General features: G+C 46.5%; 1 pseudogene across 1 annotated transcript; it reads right to left on the bottom strand.

The window, feature by feature from the left end:
- Positions 1–2,787: 2,787 nt before the first annotated feature.
- LOC309853273 (free fatty acid receptor 2 pseudogene) lies at positions 2,788–3,777 on the bottom strand (annotated as a pseudogene). Its single transcript has one exon. The product of its transcript is annotated as a free fatty acid receptor 2 pseudogene (transcript).
- Positions 3,778–7,790: the final 4,013 nt, after the last annotated feature.

The raw sequence follows: 7,790 nt of genomic DNA, 5'->3' as shown, positions 1-7,790 counted from the left end.
ACTCTCTCTCTCTCTGTGTCTTTTTCTCTCAAAGAAATAAATAAAATCTTTTTTAAAAAAATCCTAGGAAGAAGAGTGGCATGGTATTACATTTTTGCAGACCTCTTTAGACCTCTAGCTTAATAGAAGACAACTATATTCTCATAGCTGCTTTGCATTCAGTGTGTTGTAATATCACATGTCAGGTAGTTTCTGAAATATTCCACTGTGCATTCATTTGTGGAAGCATGTGAGTGAAATAAGCAATTAGTATCTTAATATCATTATGAAAATAGTCTTGACCCCTCAGATCCCAGAAATGGTCTTCAGGTCCCCAGGGGTCTGCAGATCACACTTTGAAAAGTACTTTCTAGGGGCACCTGGGTGATTCAGTCACTAAGTATCTAACTCTTGATTTCTGCTCAGATCATGATCTTAGGGTCCTGGGATTGAGCCCCACAACAGGCTCTGTGCTCAGCATGGGGTCCGTTTGGGATTCTTTCTTTCCCTCTGCCTCTTCCCTGCCCCCCCACCTGAGCTCTCTATCTCTCTCTAAACCAAACAAATAAAATTTTAAAAAAGGAAAAGAAAGAAAAGTGCTCTTAAGGACTCACATAGTTGAATGCCATCTGGAACACCAAAGGAAAAAGGAAGAAAGGGAGGGAGAAACCAACCAAGGAACTCTTAACATAATAAAATGTCTAAAGTAACCACTAAAATAGTAAAAATAGAGCTGATGATTTCTAATTTAGTAATATGAGAAATGAAAAGAAATAAAGCAGTTTAATCCCAAAGGAAAGCAAGAAGAAAGAAAAAGCAAATAATAGTAGGTGAGGAAAATAGCACAAAGTAAGATGGTGTTTCATTTTTTTTTTTTCATAAATGTTTGTATTCACTGAGATAATTCATCTGGCTATTCATTATTAGGCCATTTGCAGTATGCGTGTAGATTTCAATCTGTGGGTGTACTTCCTGGAAGTGTTTAAAAATAAGATGACAGAAATAAATCCAAGCATATTGGAAATTATTATTATATAAATATAAATAAATAAAATGGTATAGGTAGAAAACAAATACTGTTGAATTGTCCAATCAAAGTATAAAACCCCCACCTACTGTATATCACTGCATATAAAAAATGCATCTAAAACCTAAGAATATAGAAAGCTGGAAAGTAAAAGGAGGGACTGAGATGCACTGGGCAAATACTAACCCCCAAAGCAAGTTGGCTTGGCTATATTAACTCAGACAAAATAAATTTTAAGGCAAACAGAATAATGACCATTTCATTTCACCAGGAAGACAGAACTATGAGGAGAAACAGCCAAGTTCACTGTCACAGGAGGAGCATGTAACACACCTCTCCATGTAGCTCATAGATCAAACAGACAAAACGTAAATAAAGATTATAAAGATTTGAACATCACAGATTAACAGGTTTGATATAAGGCATTCACAGACCCCATGTACAGAGACACAATGGTTGCAGAATGTATGTAGGTCGACTATATTCCAGGTCAAAAAGCGGTTCAAAACAAATTTCAAAGAGCTGGAACCATTCACACCATATTCTCTGGTCGCAGTGCCTTTAGTTAGAACAGAGTGACAAAAGGATCAAGGGAAAAAAAAAAAAACCTGTATCCTTAAAAATAAAGAATATTTCTAAACTTGAGTCGAAGAAGAAAACAATCATATGGAAATTAGAGCCTATTTAGAACTTAAAATAATGAAAAATTATGCAAATCCAAACTGGTAGCATCCCATTGAAACTGTCCTTGGAGGGAGATCTCACTCCCTCACTAAGGGAGTGAGATACCTCACATGCTTAGGTAACAAAGAACAAAGGCTAAAAATGGATGAGCATCAACTTCAAAAAGTTGGAAAAGGAGCAACTGAAAAGACTCAAAAAACTACAGGGAAGGAAACAAACCAACAGTAAAGAAATAGAAGTTGTGGGTGACTTCCACAGAAGGCCTTTGGCTTTTGAAAACCAAGTAACAGACCTCTGACAAGACTGATGACAGAAAAAAATGATACAAATACACAGCATTGGGGACTGAAAATAGGACGTAACCACCAAGAAGTATCCTGACTAGTTTCTACACACCAGCACTGACTTGCTGTTGCATAGACCTGAGCTAGCAACGGCTTTGTTTGGGGGACTGGTTGTGCAGGCTCACATGGCAGGATCCTGTCTGGCTCTCCAGACTCTTTTTTTTTAGTATTTTATTTATTTATTCGAGAGACAGAAAGTAGCTCATGAATAGGGGGAGGGATAGAGGAAAGGGAGAGAATCCCAAGCAGGCTCCACACCCATTGTGGAACCTGACGCAGGCCTCCATCTTACAACCCTGAGATCATGACCTGAGCTGAACTCAAGAGTCAGGCTCTCAACCGGCTAAGCCATCCAGGTGTCCTTTGCTCTGTAGACTCTTGCCTTTGCTAGATTTTCAGACCTGCTGCATGGAGCAACCTCTCCCCCTGCCTCTGAATCAAGGACAGAGCAAGACAGCTCTGCAGTAGTTGAGGAATGCTACCATCTTAAAGATACTGCATGGGGAAATAATTACAAGGATCAAAGGGCTGTGGCTTACCATGAAGCAGTGCCAACCACAAATAAGGAAATGTCATAACCCCCAGGAAACAAAACAAAAACACTCTCCCAATGGATGAGTTGGACTTGAGATGTCCACTGCTCTTCTTTGCCTTGTAAGCTAGGCACAGGAGAAGTCACCCCAGTTCTGTTTCACTGTTCCCCATTTTGAGCCCTCCCTCCTCCCACAAAAATATAACAGCAAGCTGGCCAATTCAGTCTCCTGTGAAGTTGACGTTGGCCATACCTAAACTCCCATCTCTCTCTGCGGCCGGCTCCCCAGTTCTCCTCCTACAGTACCCTGACAGTAAGACACCCCAGCTCTGCAGACCCCGTAGCCTCTGATCAAAGGCTTTGCGCATAGCTGAGGAGGAGAAGTAGAAAATCAAGGGGTCGACACAAGCATTGAGAGCACTGAGCAACACGGCGCACACCCGCCACCGTTCACTCGTTTTCTGGAAGAATCCCACCACATGAGACACATTATAAGGCCCAAAGCAGACCAAGAAGTTGAAGAGGGTCACGGCGGCCAACCCCACAGCTCTCCAGCGCTTCCGTGTTCCCACTTGGGGTCTAGAGAGCATGATCCACACGAAGCGCCAGTAGCAGAAGATGGTGACCACCATGGGGACAAAGAAGAGGAAGAGACACAGCTCTAGCCGCACAGGAAGCAACACTTTCAGTTGCTCTTCGGAGAAGTCCTCATAGCAGGCAGGGAGGACTATGGCATCATCAACCCCCTCCTTCTGGGCTGGTAAGTAGTGGACGATGATCACAATGCTACAGTGTCCAAAGGACAAGAGGCAGGAGACCAGAGAGGCGATCACTCCATATATGGGTCGACGGGACTGCTTGTACTGCACAGGGAAAGCCACACTGCGGTAGCGCTCGATGCTGATGCCCATCAGAAGCCACGTGCTGTAGTAGATGCTGCTGTAGAAGCCGTAGGCGGTGAGGGCACAGAGAGTGTCTCCCAGGGGCCAGCGGAAGTTGTTCACGATCTCGATCATCTTGAAGGGCAGCAGCAGCAGCAGCAGGAGGTCCCCCAGCGTCAGGCTGAGCAGGAGGATGTGGATGGGGGCAGGGTGGGGCTGGCGGACCCGCCCTGTGAAGGCCCGCAGGGCCAGGAGGTTGGCAGGGAGACCGGCGAGGAAATATATTATGTAGGCAGAGAGGAGAGCAATCTCTTGGAAATTTAGGGCCATCCTTCCTAAAGAGACGAAAGATGAAGTGAGAATCCTCTCTGACCATGGGTTTCCGAGCCCCAAACCAAGGGGAATCCATTCTTGGCTTCATCGCATCTCCCTTCCCTGCCTTATTGAGTGGTGATGGCTGGCCCCTCAAACTGAGTACTCTTCTGCTTTCTCTGTGTCACGGAGAAAGGAAGCCTCCTTGCTTCCCAACCAGATTGTTTCTGGAAGGAAGGAAGGAAGGAAAGAAGGAGGAAGGAAGGAAGGAAGGAAGGAAGGAAGGAAGGAAGGAAGGGTGGGTCTCCTAACCATCTTGATGTCTTAGAAGCTCCCACAGGAAAAGTTTTGAGGTCTCTAAGTCCCCCCTAGAAAGGACACTTTGTGAGGACAGTGACACCCTCTGTCTTGTTCACCACTCTGTCCCTAGGACCTAGAACTCTGCCTGATGCATAGTTGGTGCTCCCATCTGCTGATAAATGAATGGCTGTAGGAACAGAGGGAAAAGAAACAGCTGCTTCGTCACCAAGAGGGACTAAGCCTGAGACTGCGTCTGAGTTTTTCCAAATTTTATTTAGCCTGCTTGTGGTCCCCTGCTTCCTCCTTCCTTTCCTCCCTCCCTTCCTTTTCTCCCCTCTCTTCCTCCTCCCCTCCCCTCCCCTCCCCCTCCTCCTGCCCTCCCTCCCTTCCTTCCTTCTTTCCTTTCTTCCTTCCATTTGCCTCTTTTTTCTTTCTTTTGTCATTGGGATTGAACACAAGACTCTCACCTTCACCCCTAAAAATGGGAATTTGGTTCAGCCTGAGGGATGGTCATATTGAGCCCAAGGTGACTCCCAGATGCCCAGCTTCTTGATTCCACACTAAGCCATTCTAAGAAAACCTGTAGGTTTGTGGGGGAGGGGGTTGGTAGTAATGGAAATAGCCTGAGCTGGGCCCAGTCACCAGGATCCCATGCCTCAGCTCAGTTGTGTGACTCTGGGAAGATCCCAGCAGCAGCGTGTTTTCCTCCATAGCACAGATAATCATGATTTCTCCCAAAGCACCACAGTTCCCAGTCTGCTGCCGCTAATGTTCCCTTTCTTGATGTCTGACGAAAGCACATGTGTGTGAGATTTATGCTGGTGAAGAATAACTTTTCATCTCTTATTTATCATTAAAAGATAGACATTTGAAATAAAACTTGAGTCCTCAACCTGTTACTGTTAGTGTATTAATTGTCCCCGACCTATAAATCTCATTCCCAAACTAGAGAATCTCAGAGGGCCCGGTGAACGGGGAGATTCCCACCTAGTCGGGGCTGAGCTCACCATTGTTTTCCTGCCCCTCTCGCCTGCACCAGGCCCTCACCAGAACAAGCTCGCCATTGGCTTATTCTGGCTCCTTTCCCATCTCTGTGACCTCTTGCCTTATCTCCTTGGAGAGTAAAGCCCATACTCTGTCCCCCTTCATAACTTTGTCTATACTCACTCCTTCCCTAGGTTTGTGTTCCCAATGGCCTCTTCCTGAGCACAGCGAAGTTGGGTGTCTTGCCTTTTCCTGGAGACAGGCAGCTTTTCAAGTTTGTTGGGTCTCAGGAGCAAGGGGAAGCTTATCTAACTGGATCACCTTTTTCTCTTCCACAAATGTGAGGGTTTTATGCCTGGAAGAGTCACATGGTCAAAGAGAGGAAGGTCAATAGGTGAGTTTTTCCCAACGCAGTGTGACCATCTGGATCGCCCACCAAATTCTGTCCCCACCAACTGATTCCTTTCAAAATCCAGATCACACCAGCTCTTTGGGGCTTCCTGCTTCTTCTGCATTTCAAATAATGCATTCTGTTTTCTTTTCCATGGGGAATTATTCCAAACAATTTTGTACATGCACCCACTTCCTGATCCTTCTGGTCTTTCTACACCTGTTCCTTCCCCATCTTTTCTCTCAAGGCCCCTGACCTAATCAGTTTCCTGTTTCTAGGAGGCTCCTCTGAGACTCATTAGTGTCTAAAGCATTGCCTGACTTCCTCTGGCCCATCAAGTCCCTTCTTATAAATGGTTTTCCTTGGACTTGGACTTTCCCAAGTCGATGTTGCTTCCAGGCGCGTAGGGTTCTGAGTCTTCCTCCCTGCTCAGTCCCTCTTCCGGTGGGCTGTGCCCTTCTGGGCCAAACTTCTTTTCACTGATCTCTCACCAACCTGTGTTGGTCTGCATTTCTCCCTAGGGGTGTCTTGAGATAGACCCAGGAAGACTTGGACACTCACTGGGGATGCTTTGTTTCTCTTCAGGGAATGTGTATGTTGTATGTCTTGCCACTGGCCACCTGACCCTGCCAACAGAGACCCTCATCCTTTCCCCTTGACCCCAGAAAAGAGACCCTTAGCCCAGTTTCTCCTCCAGAGAAGATCCGTTGCTACTCATTTCTCCCCATGTTAGTAGTCCGGTGATCTCTCTATATCCCTGTAGGCTGCCTTCCCTAACCCACACAGTACCTGTCCTGTCCTGTGAAAGGCACACGAGAATTGGTTTTGATGCTTGAAACACATGGGACAGAAGCAACATTTTGTTCTCCACCAAGTTCATTTGTACCATTTTTGCTGTCTGCCTTTCATTGAGTAACAGAAATTTACCGGCAAGGTAAAGATTGTCACATAAAGCTTCTCTCATCCTAAAATGCCAGGGGAGGGTCTTCTTTTCTCGTGGGGCTTTTTTGGGAGACAGCCGTCAGGAGAGGCCCAGGCTGAACAGGGATGTTTGAACTGATGCAAGGTGGCAGCCGTGTGAAGGGCACTGCAGGCTGAGGGGACAGCAAACACCAGAGCCCTGCGGTGGGAACAGACTTGCTATGTCAGAGGAACAGAAAGGAGGCCAGTTGTGGCTGGGCATAAGAGACAGGTCGGGCTGCTCAGCCTGTGGGCCACAAGAGAGGAGAGGACACAGGAGTGAGTTCGTGAGTGCTGACTGTCATCTGGAGTAGTTTGACTTGGGAGGACAGCTGTCTCATCTGTTGATTTCTCTCTCTCTCTCCTGCTCTTTGGCATGTCTCGATAAGCTGCTGTTCCAGGCAGAGTCTGACAGCCCCCTTCTGTTCAGAGCCCTTCTGCCATCTTGACAACACTGTCCTTTTCAGCATCTGGCAATCACTGATCAGGGAAAGGCCAGACAGGAGGACACTAAACATGGGATCACTGGGAAACACTGTAAGAGATTAGGGAACAGAGGTGCCCAGCCACACATGCAGCAGCATGCAGCACCATAGGAAGTCAAGAGATGGAACACGGGCTCATCCAGGGAGTGGGGCTCAAGGTAGTCACTATCCCACTTGTCCTTGAACTAGACTGCTATACAGCTGAGCCCACTGCAGTTCCGCTGTACCCCCTTGAAACCACACAGTGTTAGATTGAGAACCCTCACCTGTTAGGAAATTAAGGTTTTCCAACCCCCTCCTCTCTACCAGCTGCTGCTGCTGCAGCCCTGACTCCCCACATCTCAGGGGTGGGACCCAGGTTACACAGACTTTGCCACCGCATCCTTCCAGCTGCTCAAACCAAAACCCCAAGAGAGATCCTTTACTCTTCTCTTACTCTGACATTTATTCCTTCACCAAATGTCTTCTGCTCTATTTTCAAAATATATCCCCAACCAACATGTCTCAACAGGTCCACTGCCGCCCCCTAGGTTCAAGCTGTCATTCCCGTCACCTGGCCTGTGTTTCTGAGCAATGTTCTGTCTGGTCGCACTGCTTCTCTTGTTGCCCTGTTCAGTCTGTTCTCTCCACACAGCAGCCAGAGTGGTCCTTTTAAAACCTAAATAGGTCACATCTCTCCTCTATACAAAACCCTTCGGTCTTCCCATCTCTTTTCGAGGCCACAGTCCTTACAGTGGCCTACAAGCTCTACTGTGTTGGCTTCCTGTCCCTGTCACTCTCTGACCTCAACCCCTATTCCTCTTTTTCTCCTTGCTACTTGGGACACTTCTCTAGAGGGTGCAATTTGACTGTATTTTTCTTTTCTTTTCTTTTCTTTTTAAGATTTTATTTATTTAGTAGGCAGAGAGGCA

The sequence above is a fragment of the Mustela nivalis genome, assembly GCF_964662115.1.
Source record: "Mustela nivalis genome assembly, chromosome: 18".
Lineage (NCBI taxonomy): Eukaryota > Metazoa > Chordata > Mammalia > Carnivora > Mustelidae > Mustela > Mustela nivalis.
Note: the sequence above shows the minus strand (reverse complement) of the source record. Positions and strands in the feature narration are given on the sequence as shown.